Below are 16,951 nucleotides of genomic sequence, written 5' to 3'. Positions count from 1 at the left end.
TATGATAGTCTCTTTGTTGCATAGTCACTGAGTCATGTCCAACCCTTTTGCAGCCCCATGCCCTGTAACCACTGGGCTTCTTTGTGCATGGGCTTTTCCAGGCAAGAATCCTGGAGTAGGGAGCCATTTCTTTCTCCAGGAGATCTTCCCAACCCAGGGATCAAACCTGGGTCTCCTGCTTTGCAGGTGGACCTTTACCACTGAGCTACCTGGGAAGCCCATGATAATCTCTAGGTCCGTCCACATTGCTGCCTTGTTTCATTCTTTTTTATGGCTGGGTAGTATTCCATTAAATAGACACCACGTCATCTTTGTGCATTCATCTTTCTCTGGACTTTAGGTTGTTTCCATGTCTTGGCTACTGTGTGTAGTGCTGCTGTGAACATAGGGGTGCATGCATATTTTTGAATTACAGTTTTGTCTGGGTATATTCCCAGGAGTGGGATGCTAGATCATATAGTAATTCTGTCTTTAGTTGTTTTGAGAAACCTATTTATTGTTCTCCATAGTCGCTGTACAAATTTACATTTCACAAACAGGGTTGGAGGATACCCTTTTCTCCACATCCTTTCCAGCATTTTTAACTATGTATTTTTGAAATCAGCTTTTTATTTAGCAGTACTAAGAAGTTTATCCTTCTTTGTTTTTCATAAAGTGGAATTGTGTTATGTCCCATTGTAAGGATAAAAAATAGTTCACTGTACATATTCTCTGCCTGGGTTTTCTTCTCCCTATTTGTCTATAAGTTCAGTTATAAATCTCACTGGGTATGTGTGTTTCACTGACATGTTTGTGCTTTCTCTGCTCATTTCCTTGGCATAAATTTGTTACAGAAATGTTGTGCACAGAGGATTCCAGTGGAGTTTTGGCTTCTGTGTAAAATGTAGTCCTCACTGCTGGCTCATTGACATGATGTCTCATTTCTTACAGAAGTCCCATCCAAAGCTCTCTTAGCAGCTACCTTATCTAGTCTGTACCTCTATACTCCCAGGTACCATCTGTGATCCAAGACTCAAAAGGAAGGGGGAGGTTTCCAATTAACTATGTTTCCTAATGTATTTCTTGCTGTTGGTCTGTTTCAACTCAGTCTCCTCCATGTGGGCACTGCTGCTGCTAACACCTGCATGTATAGGTTGCTACCGCTTTAAAAAAAAATGTCATAAACTCCAGATGAGATGGATTAGGTACCCTGTCTGGGGGACAAGAGAAAGTGATGAGGGGACATGCCTGAAGCAGTCCCACAGATCTTAAAAGTGGACTCTTAGGCTCCTTGGAGTAAGCATACTCCCCTCTGGCATAGGGCAGGAAGACACAGAGGAGACCAGGTGAAGAGGGCATGCCACCGTCAGCAACAGAGATGCCACCATGGCATCTATGACCTAGCAACTGAGAATGCTGGAGGTGCACACAATGGATATGGAATGCAGTGACTGCAAGTCTAAGGAGAGGACCTTGGACTCCCAGGGAAGCCCCACTGACTATGACATTAAAAGCACCCCTCTCCCTCCCTGAAGAAAGGAGCCTGCCACTCTGAGAAGACAGAGAAGAAGACAGAGAAGACAGAGCCTGCCACTCTGAGAAGTCCCTCTGTGAAGAGGGACTCTTTGTCTGTTGGCAGTTCTGTGCCTCTGAACTCACTGTCCTTGATTCCAGATGCTTCTTCTGGTAGAGTCCAGCTAGTAAACACTCGGGCTTCTGTGTTGTGTGTGTCTTGTGGTTAAATAGACATGGGTTATAGTGTCCCTGTTTTTAAGCATACAGTCCAGTAGTATTAAGGATATTCACAGTGTTGGGCAACTATTACCACCATCCCTCTCCTCAGACTTCAACTTTTGTCACTGTTGAACACTACCTACCCCTTCCTGCCTCCCTCAGCCCCTGGTAACTGCTCTTTTATTTTCTGTGTCTGTGAATTGGACTAGTCTGGGTCCTATGAAAAGTGAAATTATACAGTATTTGTCTCTCTCTACCTGGCTTATTTCCCTCAGCATATTTAGTCTCTGAGGTTCATCCTTTTTGTAATGTGTGTCCGAATTTCCTTCCATCTGAAGGCTGAGGAATGCCCTGTTATATGGATCAACCACATTTTGTCTCCATGTTTGTTCTTCCATGAATGGAGAATTGGGCCACTCCCACATCTTAGCTATTGTGAATAATGCTGTTACAAACATGAGCATACCGGTGTCTGTTTAAATCCCTGCTTTTTCTTGGGGTGTGTATCTACCGAGAAGAGGAAGCCCTGTATCACAGGGTAAGTCTTTGTTTGTTTTGAAGAATCATGGTACTATTTCTCACAGCACCCATACAGTTCATAGTCAAGCCAGCAGAACATAAACGTTCTGGTTTCTCCACATCCTGGACAATACTTGTTATTTTCAGTGTTTTTTTTTTGTTTTGTTTTGTTTTTTTAGTAAGAACCATCCTATTGAATGTGAAGCAGTATTTCATCAAGTGTGAGATGTTTTGAGCCAGGTCAAGTGAAAAGGAAACAGAAGATTCTAACACAGGAATTGAAGATAGAAAGATATCTGCTGTAGATAACAACATAACTAGAACTAAACTTGTAAAACACTGTCCTTTGTTTCCCTCGTACTTAAATTTCCATTCTACAAATACTGATTAGGCAGCTTCAGCTTGGATTTTCAGATCATTTCCTCTCTGCATCCTTTGCACATTTGGTTCTAGAAGATGAAGGGTACTCAAAACCAGGCCTCCCCAACCTCTGGAACCTAATGGCTGATGATCTGAGGTGGCGCTGATATAATAATAATAGAAATAATTCTGCACAATAAGTGTAATGCATCTGAATCATCGCCCCCATGAAATCATGCCTGGTGTCACAAAGGTTGGGGACCACTGTTCTAAACATTTTCTTTAGGTGGAATGTTTTTTTCTTGTGACTAAATACTCTTATACTTTCACAGCTGTGGAGGCCCATGGTAAATGAATCGTTTTACTGCCCACTGTGTATAAGTGTGTTTTTCTGCCAGAATCAATCCTCCATTGTTTCAGGTATGTTAATGAAGTCTTTTTTTTTTTCTTTCAACAAATCAGGTTTATCTCTGTTGAACATCCAGACATCATTAAAAGAAACAAACTGAGGTCATAAACACAGTGAAAGAAGCCTATCACACAGAAGTGCCTACTGCATGATTTCTCTCTTGAAAATCAGGCAGAATGTTTGGGGCGATGCATTCTGAGATGAACAAATATAAAGACAGATGGAATGTCTTCATATTTGTATTCAAATACAAATGGATAGATACATGAGAAAGGAAGTATTATAAAATAGTTACAGTAGAATCTAGGTGGGAAGTCCTTGGGTATTAGTTAGAATGCATGTTCAACCAGTTGAATGTTTGGAAGTTTTTATAATAAAGTGTTGGGGAATTTATTCTAATTTATTCATTGTTGAGCAAAGAACAATGAAATCCAAAAAGCACAAGAAGTGTACTTTCAACTTTAAAAATGTGAGCTGAAAACAGATGCAAAGATATAGACCAAAACATTGTGTGCTCAATCCCTCAGTCGTGTCTGATTCTTTTGCAACCCAATAGACTGTAGGCCACCAGTCTCCTCTGTCAGTGGGGGATATTCCAGGCATGAATACTGGAGTGGGTAACCAATCCCTTCTCCAGAGGATCTTCCCAACACAGGGATATAACTCCTGACTCCTGCATTGGCAGGCAGGTTCTTTACCACTGAGCCACCAGGAAGTCATAAAATATGCACTGTAGTGAAATTAAACGTTTTTTATTTACTCCTTCACACCTTTGCACTGATCAAGTTTTTTCCTAATATCCACAGAATACATTTTTGATAATAAAAGTAGCATCACCTTGTCTCTGGCCCAAGGGAGAGAGGCCTATTGGGCAATATCATCAACTTACTTGTGCTCCACTCGTGGTGATCTTGGCTTTGAGCACCTGCTGGGGCTCCCAGAGTCCTCCAATCTCAGCTCTGGAGACGTGTCCCCATTGGCTTCACAGTGCTGACCAATCCTATGGCTGACTCCTCTCTTTGGAGTCCCAAGTACAGCCCCTCCCATCCTGACTTCATCTTGGCCTATCATGGAGCTACCCGCCTGATACAGAGGAGCCTGGTGGGTTGCAGTCCATGGGGTCGCTAAGACTCAGACACAACTGAAGCAACTTAGCAATATATATATATATATATATATATATATATATATATATATATATATATATATACACACATATACACATATCAGGGTAAAGTAAATAGTTTATTTCTCACCCTCCCCGCAATCTTTCAACCTAGACACTCTAGCTCCCTGCAGATTTTCTCTGTTATTTAAATTTATTAATTTAAGTGATCTTTGTCCAGTTTCTAAAAAGGAGAAATGAACACTTTGTAGAAAAACTCCTGCATGGGTAAATAAACAATAAGGAATTATAAAAAGACAATTGAGAAATATTTGGAAGGTAGCTGACAAAGGGCACATTTATCTAATTTCTTTAGCGCTCAAAGGTGAAAAGAAGATAAAAACCCAATAGGAAACAAATATAGAATAAACAAAAGGAACAAAGAAATACAAATTTACTCAGAAGAAAAGTAAGAAAAATCACCAAAAAAAAAAAAAAAAAGGGCAGGAAACACTGAACCTAACTGGTAATAAAAGAACTGCAAACCAAAACAATAATGGAATATGATTTCTCACCATGCAAATTGCCTTCAGTGAAAGCGTTGAGTGAAACAAAATGTTTCCTCCAAATTGAGGAAGAGAGATCGGAAAATGAGGTTTCATGCACTGTTGTGAAAGCGTAAAGTGATGTACCTTTCTGAAGGACAATTTAACAGTATCTAATAAATTTATAAATGCATGGAGCCAATTGCCAAGACCGTGTTTGGAATTTGCATTGATGAAGTATTTATGCAATTTCACCAAGATTATATATATGTATATGGTGTTTACTGCAGTATTTTCTTCCCATCATCCTAGAAAATCTCTTGGGCCCCTTCCCAACACTAAACTTCTCCTGCACAACCCCTGTTCTCAGTTCTATCAGCATAGATTAGTACTGCCCCACCTAGAACTTTCTATAAATGGAGCCTAGTATATGTACACATGTTGTTGCTTTACTATGTTGTGTTACTTCCTATTGGATAGAAATACACACACATTTACTTTGCTGATTGATGACTGGATAAAGGGATAGACAATGGAGAGACAGGTGACAAATGAAGTATCATAATATGGTTACAAAACCAGAACACTGTATATGCTGTCTATAAGAGACCCACCTCAAACCAAGGGTCACATGCAGAGTGAAAGTAAAGTGTTGGAAAGGGTATTTTATGCAAATGGGAAACAAAAGAAAGCAGGAATAGCAATACTCATATCAGATAAAATAGATACTGAAATAAAGGATGTGGAATGAGACAAAGGATGGCACTGCATAATGATCAAAGGATCAATTCAAGAACATTATATAACAATTATATACATATAGAAGCACCTCAATATGTAAGGCAAATGCTAACAAGTAGGAAAGGGGGAATTAACAGTAACACATAAATAGTAGGAGACTTTAATATCTACTCACATCTATGGATAGATCAATCAAACAGAAAATTAGCAAGGAAACACAAATTTTAAATGATACAACAGACCAGTTAGACCTAATTGATATCTATAGAACGTTTCACCACCCAGAATTGGCTTTTGCCTTTTTCTCAACAGCACATGGAATATTCTACAGGATAGACCACTACCACATATCCTGGGTAATAAATCATGCCTTGGTAAACTGGAAAAAAATCTAAATAATTTCCTCCATCATCTTTTCTGATCACAATATGGTAAGATTAAATGTTAACTACAGGGGGAAAAAAAACATTAAAATACAAGCATATGGAGGCTAAACAACATGCTTCTCAATAACCAACAAATAGTAGAAGAAATATGCATAGAAAAAATGAAGATGAAGGCATCACGACTCAAAACCTATGGGATTTGGTAAAATCAGTGGTAAGGGGAAGGTTCATAGCAATAAAAGCTTGTCTCAAGAAACAAGAGAAAAATCAAATAAATGACCTAAAGCAGCTAGATGAAGAAGTGAAGAGCCCTGGGGTTAGTAGAATGAAAGAAATCATAAAAATTAGATCAGAAATAAGTGAAAAAGAAACGAAGGACACAATAACAAAAATCAGCAAAACTAAAATCTGGTTCTTTGAAAAGATAAATAAAATAGGCAAACCATTAGCCAGACTCATCAAGAACAAAAGGGAGAAGAACTAAATCAACAATATTAGAAATGAGAATGGATAAATCGCAGCAGACAACACAGAAATACAAAGGATCATAAGAGACTACTATCAGCAATTATATGATGATAAAATCGACAACTTGGATGAAATGGATGAATTCTTAGAAAAATATAAGCTTCCAAAGCTGAACCAGAAAGAAATAGAAAATCTTAACAGACCCACCACAAGCATGCAAATAGAAACTGTAATAAAAATGTTCCAACAAACAAAAGCCCAGGACCAGATGGCTACAAAGGTGAACTCTACCAAAAATAGAGAGAAGAGCTAACACCTATCCTACTCAAATCCTTCCAGAAATTTGCAGAGGAGCGTAAGCTCCTAAACTCATTCTATGGGGCCTTCATCACCCTAAAACCAAAACCAGACAAACATGCCACAGAAAAAGAAAACTAGAGGCCAATCTTACTGATGAACATAGATGAAGAATCCTCAACAAAATTCTAGCAAACAGAATCCAACAACATATTAAAAAGGTCAGACATCATGACCAACTGGGCTTTATCCCAGGGAAGCTAGGATTCTTCAGTACTTGCAAATCAATCAATGTAAAACACACATAAACAAACTGAAAAATAAAAACCATGTGATTATCTCCATAGATGCAGAGAAAGCCTTTGATGAAATTCAATGTCCATTTATTAAAAAAAAAAAAAAAAGCCTCCAGAAAGTAGGCATAGAAGGAACACATCTCAACATAATAAAAGCCATATATGACAAACCCACAGCAAACATTATCCTCAATGGTGAAAATATGAAAGCATTTCCCCTAAAGTCAGGAACAAGACGTGGGTGCCCACTGTCACCACTTCTATACAGCATACGTTTGGAAGTCTTAGCCACATCAATCAGAGACAAAAAAGAAATTAAAGTGAACACAGATTGAAAAAGCAGAATAAAAGTCTCACTGTTTGCAGATGACATGATCCTCTACTTAGAAAACCCTAAAGACACCAGCAGAATATTACTAGAGCTAATCAATGAATATAGTAAACTTGCAGCATATAAAATTAATACACATAAATCCCTTGCATCCCTACACACTAACAATGAGAAAGCAGAAAGAGAAATCAAGGAAACAGCCACTTTCACCATTGTGACAAAAAGAATAAAACACTTAGGAATAAATCCACCTACAGAAACAAGAGCTATATATAGAAAACCATAAAACACTGATGAGAGAAATCAAAGATGACACAGATGGCAAAATATACCATATTCATGAATCGGAAGAATCAATAGAGTGAAAATGAGTATACTACCCCAAACAATCTATAGATTCAATGCAATCCCTATCAAGCTACAACGGAATTTTTCACAAAACCAGAACAAATAATTTCACAATGTGTATGCAAACAAAAAAAATTAAAGAAGAAAAGAAAAACAAAACAAAACAAACAAACAAAAAAAAAAACCTCGTAGAACCCAATCTGGAGAAAGAAGAATGGAATTGGAGAAATCAGCCTGCCTGACTTCAAACTATACTACAAAGCTACAGTCATCAAGAGTGTATGGTACTGGCACAAAGACAGACATATACATCAGTGGAACAAAACAGAAAGCCCAGAGATATATCCACTCCCCTCTGGACACCTTATCGTTAACAAAGGATGCACTAATATACAATGGAGAAAAGACAGTATCTTTCACAAGTGGTGCTGAGAAAACTAGTCAACCACTTGTAAAAGAATGAAACTAGAACACTTTCAAACACCATACACAGAAATAAACTCAAAGTGGATTAGGGATACAAATATAAGACAAGAAACTAAAACATTCCTAGAAGAAAACATAGGCAAAACACTCTCTGACATAAATCACAGCAGAATCCTCCAGGACCCACCTCCCAGAGTAATGGCAATAAAAGACAAAAATAAATAAATGTGACCTCGCTAAGTTTAAAAGCTTTTTCACAACAAAGGAAACCATAAACAAGGTGAAAAGACAGCCTTCTGAATGGGAGAAAATAATAGAAAATGAAGCACTGACAAAGAATTAATTTCAAAATTAATTACAAGCAGCTCAAACCAGAAAAATGAATGATCCAGCCAAAAAATGGGCCAAAGAACCAAATAGACATTTCTCCACAGAAGACACACAGATGGCTAACAAACACATGAACAGGTGCTAATCATCACTCATAATCAGAGAAATGCAAATCAAAACCACAATGAGGTACCATCTCATGCTGCTCAGAATGGCTGCTATCAAAAAGTCTACAAACAGTAAAGAAAGAAATTTAAAAGAGAAAACAAAAAGCAGTTGAAATGACTCAAATGTGCACCAACTAGTGATCGAATAAATAAAACATGCAATGCAATATTTTTTTGGCTATGAAATGGAGTACTTTTAGATGCTATAACACGCTATACATCTGAAAATATCACGGTAAGTAAAAAAAGCCAGGAGCAAAAGAATACATATTGTATTATTCTATTCATATGAAAGTGTATGTCCCAGATTAGGTAATTTTCTAAAGACGGAAAAAAAGAGGAGTGTATACCAGGGCCCAGATGAAAGGGAAATGTCTGCCAATTGGACAGTGTTTCACATTGGAGTGATGAAAATATTCTAGAATTAGGCAGTGGTTATGGCTATGGAACCTATGAATAAATTATAAATCAATGAATTATACAGTTTATCTGGTTAATTCATGGAACATGAACAACATGTCAATTTTTTTTTTTTTTAATTACTGGACTTCACTTCTATACCCAGGAACATTATCCTTCAAAAATACAGGAGCAGTAGATATTCTGATATATATATTATATATATATATATATATATATATATAATTATATAATTATATATACTATACATATATATAATTATATATATTATAATATAATATATATAATTATAAATATATATATATAATTAACCATATATATATATATATATATGGGAAATTATTCTCAGCAGATATCTTGTCTGTAAAAAAAAGTTGAAAGATGTCATCTACATAGAAAAAGATGATACTGAAGAGAAACTATGAGTGAAGAAAGAGTGTCATGTTGAAATTTGATAGAAAACAACAAAATTCTGGAAAGCAATTACCCTTCAATGAAAAAATAAATAAAAAAAAAAAATAAACAAAGGGAAACTGACATGAAGGTTTTTTCCTCATTTTTAATCCATAAAAGATAAATGCTTGCTTGGGCTTCTTCATCACTACTTTTCGCTGATTATGAATCTTCATAATTAAAGTGGGTTTCATGTATACAAGATACAACTTGGCTCAGAGGGAAAGAATTCACCTGAAATTCAGGAGACGTAGAAGACACAAATTATTTCCTGGGTATCGAAGATCCCCTGCAGGAGAGCATAGCAACTCACTTCACTGTTCTTGCCTGAAGAATCCCCTTGGATAGAAGAGACTGGTGGGCTTACAGTCCATGGGGTGGCAAAGAGTTGGACATGACTGAGCTCATGTATGGATGTGAGAGTTGGACTGTGAAGAAGGCTGAGAGTTGAAAATTTGATGCTTTTGAACTTTGGTGTTGGAGAAGACTCTTGAGAGAGTCCCTTGGACTGCAAGGAGATCCAACCAGTCCATTCTAAAGGAGATCAGTCCTGGGTGTTCTTTGGAAGGAATGATGCTAAAGCTGAAACTCCAGTACTTTGGCCACCTCATGCGAAGAGTTGACTCATTGGAACAGACTCTGATGCTGGGAAGGATTGGGGGCAAGAGGAAAAGGGGACGACAGAGGATGAGATGGCTAGATGGCATCACCGACTCGATGGACATGAGTTTGAGTGAACTCTGGAAGTTGGTGATGGACAGGGAGGCCTGGCGTGCTGCGATTCATGGGGTCGCAAAGAGTCGGACATGACTGAGTGACTGAACTGAACTGAGCAACTAAACAACAACAGACACACACTCCTAACAGAAACTCCAAAGATACTAGAAATAGATGAGAAAATTCTCAGCATAAACAAAGCGAAAGAAAAAGCCTAGATAGTAGAACTGAATAACGGAAACAAAACAAAGCAAAACAAAACTAGACACTAGAACTGAATTATAAAAGATTTTAGGCAATAAAATGTGTCCCAGCTGTAGTGTAAACAGGGTGTTTCACAAAAGAAGGAGGGGAAATACTTGATACTCACTCAATAGGAAAAACTTTCTAGATCCATTAATAAATTAAAGGAAATAAAAATGTCCAGAAAATAAGCATAGTATAAAATCTATTGATCATTTTATAAATAATTAAGACTGTAAAACTGTAAGGGGATTTTAAAGAAAAACATCTGCAAAAGGTAGTTTTATCAGCCCCCATGAACATATTTCATTTTCTTTTTTCCATAGTCTAAAAATAACTGACAGTTAAGAATGAATTTCACTTGAAAACATTTTTTTTTTCAAATTCAGCAGTTTATTTTAGGTTCCAATATAAGATTTTGTACTTCTCAAGCTAAAAAAGTGTGTACCTTGCAGTGAATACTTTGTTTCACTAATTTAGACATAAATAAAAGCACATTGTGTGTGTTTACCTTGACAATCTCTGTGGTATCACTGTGTATTTACAGTCAACTGTTTGAACATGCGCTGTGTATTACTGTGTTCTCTCAGGGACTGAAGGCTATTCAGGAAGTTGTCTCAAGGCCTTCCAAACCATTAAGGATGTTGCAAGGAATGGAGCAGTGGTAACCATGGCAGCCCATGTTGGTGACAACTATTTAACAGGGTCTTCTCTTAAATAACTCCCCCATAGAAGACAATGAATTTTTAAAGATAAGTACTAAAACTGTGGCCCTATAATATATATGTATATATATTATACACATACATATATTTGATATACACACATATATATGATATACATATATACACATATGTGATCTACTAATGTTTTCTATCTTTTGAATAATAAATAAAATAGTAAAACCTGGCATAAAACACAACAAGCTTTTAAAACTTAAACCAACAAAATTTGGAATTGCAGGGGAAACTATTGACATTATTTTAGAATACTGAAATGGGGAACTGGTAATAAAAACAGAACCAGCTTTTACTTGGTTTTATTCTTGTAATAAAACTCTTCATGGGCAATGACCCCCAGTATTGCCTGCGCTGGATGTCAGCCACCCTCTCTGTCCTGCCTGTGGGAGGCCACTTTTCCATTCTAAATTACTTAAAAAGGTGCTGATCAATATTGAATTTGTGACCTCTGAAAATGCCATTGTTTTCCTTTCTTTCTTCCCACTTTCCTCCCCTTTCTTTCTTTCCTTTTCTTTCTTCTTATACAATTGTTAAAATTTGCTTTCTACTTACAGTCATTACAAAATTCTGGTTCTATTTCCCACGTTCTACAACACATCCTTGAGTTCGTCTTATTAATGCATGCTGTTGGTATAAGATTCAATGTCTGTACTGTTGGCCATTTCTCAGTGGTGAGACCCCTGAAGGTTTCTGAGACCTCTAGCTGTGCTTTGAAGTCACTGGCTGCCCACTAGTCTACCTGGAAAATCAGGGGTTTCCACAATGCCCAGGACCTCCTCTGGCTCATTCTGATTCAGGTTTTCATTCACCTTGGAACACTTGGAACACTTGGAACACAGAGCTTTGAGCCTCTGATTTTCTTCAGCCTTTTGGAGGTGGGAATTTTTTGAGAAGCTTCCTTGGTCAGCTTTGCGTGAATGTGCTTATTCACCCTCACGGTAACCCTGGCCACCTGGAGAAAACAAAAGAGGGAGAACAGAACGGCACTGGTTTGGGAAGAGGGTGAAGATGGATGGGAACAATGGCTTCAGGAGAAGGGGTGTGGGCAGAGAAGGGGTATATGCCAGGAAAGGACAGGGGAGCGGTCTTATGGGATGGTATCACCAGGCAAGAGGAGCTTAGGTGGGTTCAGCTCACCTTAACATTTCTTTTGGACCTCATTGACAGGAGGTCTTCATCTTTTCCTCCTCAGTATCTGGAGTCAGCTGTTCCATAACTGCCCTTGAGACTTGTGGCTTCCCAATCACCTAAGTCTTTTTGAAGACTCCCAGTGGTCTACTCCAGAGCCTGTGAGCACAGTGGGATATCATTGATACAGTGTCTGTGATCATAAATATGGTGGGTGTGATGTCATATGTAGTGGGTGTGTTGTCATAAAAGGAATGGGTGTGAAGCCCCATATAATTGGTCTGCTGTCAAACATAGTGGATATGATGTCATAAATATAGGGGTTATGATATCACCTATGCAGTGGGTGTGATCATAGATATGTTCATTATGATGTCACAGATAGTGTATGTGGTGTCAGAGTGAGTATCATATCATAGATATAGTGGGCGTGATGTCATAAACACAGTGGGTGTGATATCATAACTACATTGGATGTGATGATGGATATGGTGTGTGTGAAGTCACAGATAGAGTGGATTGTGATGCCAGATAGAGTGGTTGTATTGTTATAAACACAGTCGGTGTGATATCACATATAGTGGATATGATGTTATAGTGGGTGTGATGTCATAGATACAGTAGGTGTGCTGATAAATATGGTGGGTGCAAAGTCACAAATACTGGGTGTGATGTCATAAAAAACTGTTCATGTGACATCATAAATACAGTGGGTGGGATATCATAGTTGTACTGGGCATGATGTCATATGTACTGGATAAGATATTATACGTTGTGTGTGTGTGATGTCATATGTAATGGGTGTGGTGTCAAATATGGTGGGTGTGATGTCATAAACACATCAGCAAGATGTCATAAACAGTGGAAGTGATATCATAGATATAGTGCATGTGCTGTCATATAAAGTGGTGTGATGTCATCATTACAGTGGGAGTGAATTCACAGATATAGTGGGTGTGATGTCATACACAGTGGGTGTGGTGTCATAAATACAGAGGGTGTGATGTCATAGATACAGTGATTGTGATCACAGTAATGGGGGAAATGTCACAAATATACTGGGTGTGACGTCATAAAAACAGTGGGTATGATGCCATAGATATATTGGTTATGATGTCATGGATACAGTGGGTGTGAAGTCACATATATAGAGGATATGATGTCATATACAGTTGATGTGATGGCACTGATACAATGGGTTTGACCATAGATATGGTGCATGCGATGTCACAGATATAATGGGTGTGAAACATACTGGGGGTGATGTCATAAATAAATGGGTGTGATGCCATATATAGTGCATGTGATGTCATAAACACTGAGGTTGCGATGTCATCAATACAGTGGGTGTGGCCATAGATGTGCTGGGTGTTAATACAGAGATAGAGTGGTTCTGTTGTCATGTGATGTCATAAATAGTCGATATGATGGCATAAACATAGTGGGCGTCATGTCACATATGGTGCATATGATGTCATAAATATATTGGATGTGATGTCATAGATACAGTGCCTGTGATGCCACATGTACATGGAGGTGAGGTCATGTACAATGGATGTGATGTCATGTACACTGGGTGTGACATCGTAAATACAATGCAAGTTATGTCATAAATACAGTGGTTTAATGTCATAAAGAGTAGATGTTATGTATACTGCGTAGGATATTATACATATAGTGAGTGTGACATCATACATTCAGTGGGTGTGATGCCATTGACACAGTGGGTGCGATGACGCAGATATAGTGGCCGTGATGTCACATATATTGTGGATATGATGTCATATACAATGGATGCGATGTCATACTTAGTGGATATTTTGTCATAAATACACTTGGCACGATGTCATAAATATAATGGGTGTGGTGTCATAAAAAGAGTGGGTGTGATATCATAGTTATACTGGGCGTGATGTCATATGTAGTGGATAAGATATTATATGGTGTGCGGGTGATGTCATATAGAGTGTGTGATGTCATATGTAGTGGGTGTGATGTCAAATAGAGTAGGTGTGATGTCATAAATACAGGGGTGTGATGCCACAGATACGGTTGAAGTGACATCATAGATACAGTGGATGTGGTGTCATATACAGTGTGTGTGATGTCACAGATAAAATGGATGTGTTGGCAGATATAGTGGGTGTGATGTCATAAACATGGATGGTGTGACTTCATATACAGTGGGTGTTATATCATATATAGTGGATGTGATGTCGTAAAGAGTGGGTGTGATGTCGTAGATACAGCGGGTGTGATCATAGTTATAGTGAGTCCACTATAACAAATATACTGGGTGCGATGCCATAGGTATGGAGAAAATGTAAGAATCAATGAACAAAGACATAGAATGCTGGAGAGGGTGTGGAGAAAAGGGAACCCTCTTACACTGTTGGTGGGAATGCAAACTAGTACAGCCACTATGGAGAACAGTGTGGAGATTCCTTAAAAAACTGAAAATAGAACTGCCTTATGATCCAGCAATCCCACTGCTGGGCATACACACTGAGGAAACCAGAAGGGAAAGAGACACGTGTACCCCAATGTTCATCGCAGCACTGTTTATAATAGCCAGGACATGGAAGCAACCTAGATGTCCATCAGCAGATGAATGGATAAGAAAGCTTTGGTACATATACACAATGGAGTATTACTCAGCCATTAAAAAGAATACATTTGAATCAGTTCTAATGAGGTGGATGAAACTGGAGCCTATTATACAGAGTGAAGTAAGCCAGAAGGAAAAACACCAATACAGTATACTAACGCATATATATGGAATTTAGAAAGATGGTAACGATAACCCTGTATACGAGACAGCAAAAGAGACACTGATGTATAGAACAGGCTTATGGACTCTGTGGGAGAGGGAGAGGGTGGGAAGATTTGGGAGAATGGCACTGAAACATGTGAAATGTCATGTATGAAACGAGATGCCAGTCCAGGTTCAATGTATGATGCTGGATGCTTGGGGCTGGTGCACTGGGACGACCCAGAGGGATGGTATGGGGAGGGAGGAGGGAGGAAGGTTCAGGATGGGCAACACATGAGAAATAAAGGAATAAAGAAAAAAAAAAAGAAAGAAATAAACATACAAAGACAAACAACACAGTTATTCAAATGTACAATACTGTAAAAGGAATAAATAGCAGAATATCTGAAGCAGAACAATTCAGTGAGTTGAAAGAGAGAATGGTGGAAGTAAATGCTGAAGAGCAGAGTAATGTAAAAACAATGAAAAGAACTGAGGATAATCTCTGAAGCTTCTGGTAAAATATCAAAAGCACCAACATTTGAATTATGGGGAAGGGGGGAATCCCAGAAAAAGAAGAAGAAAGGATATGAGAAAATTTTTGAAGAGATTATAGTTGAAATTTCCCCAACATGGAATAGGAAATAGTCAATCAAGTCCAAGAGGTGCAAAGAGTCCCATTCAGGATAAACTCAAGGAGAAACATGCCAAGATACATACTAATCAAACTAACAAAGATGAAAGACAGAAAAGGAAATATTAAAAGGAGCAAGGGAGAAGCAACAAGTAACACTCACGGGAAACCCCATACACTTAACAGCTGATCTTTCAGCAGAAACTCTGCAGCCCAGAAGGGAATGGCAGGATATATTTAAAGTATTGAAAGGGGAAAATCTACAACCAAGATTCCAGTACCTGGCAAGGATCTCCCTCAAAATTGTTGGAGAAATAAAAAACTTTTCAGACAAGCATAATGTCAGAGAATTCACCAACACAAAACCAGCTTTACAACAAATGCTGCTGTTGCTGCTGCTGCTAAGTCGCTTCAGTCGTGTCCAACTCTGTGCGACCCCACAGACGGCAGCCCGCCAGGCTCCCCTCTCCCTGGGATTCTCCAGGCAAGAACACTGGAGTGGATTGCCATTTCCTTCTCAATGCATGAAAGTGAAAAGTGAAAGTGAAGTCGCTCAGTCGTGTCCAACCCTCAGTGACCCCATGGACTGCAGCCTGCCCGGCTCCTCCGTCCATGGGATTTCCAGCCAAGAGTACTGGAGAGGGGTGCCATTGTCTTAAGGGACTTACATAGTCAAGAAATACAAGAGAAGAATAAAGACCTACAAAATCAAGGCCAAACAATTTAAAAAATAGCAGTTCAGTTCAGTTCAGTCACTCAGTCGTGTCTGACTCTTTGCGACCCCGTGAATCACAGCACACCAGGCCTCCCTGTCCATCACCAATGCCCAGAGTTCACTCAGACTCACGTTAATCAACTCAGTGATACCATCCAGCCATCTCATCCTCTGTTGTCCCCTTCTCCTCCTGCCCCCAATGCCTCCCAGCATCAGAGTCTTTTCCAATGAGTCAGCTCTTTGCATGAGGTGGCCAAAAGTACTGGAGTTTCAGCTTTAGCATCATTCCTTCCAAAGAAATCCCAGGGCTGATTTCCTTCAGAATGGACTGGTTGGATCTCCTTGCAGTCCAAGGGACTCTCAAGAGTCTTCTCCAACACCATAGTTCAAAAGCATCGATTCTTCGGCACTCGGCTTTCTTCACAGTCCAACTCTCGCATCCATACATGACCACGGGAAAAACCATAGGCTTGACTAGATGGACCTTTGTTGGCAAAGTAATGTCTCTGTTTTTCAATATGCTATCTAGGTTGGTCATAACTTTTCTTCCAAGGAGTAAGCGTCTTTTAATCATAGCTGCAGTCATCATCTGCAGTGATCTTGGAGCACCCCCCCCCCCCAAAAAAAAGTCTGACACTGTTTCCCCATCTATTTCCCATGAAGTGATGGGACCAGATGCCATGATCTTCGTTTTCTAAATGTTGAGCT

The sequence above is a fragment of the Bos taurus genome, chromosome Y (assembly GCF_002263795.3).
Source record: "Bos taurus isolate L1 Dominette 01449 registration number 42190680 breed Hereford chromosome Y, ARS-UCD2.0, whole genome shotgun sequence".
Lineage (NCBI taxonomy): Eukaryota > Metazoa > Chordata > Mammalia > Artiodactyla > Bovidae > Bos > Bos taurus.
Note: the sequence above shows the minus strand (reverse complement) of the source record.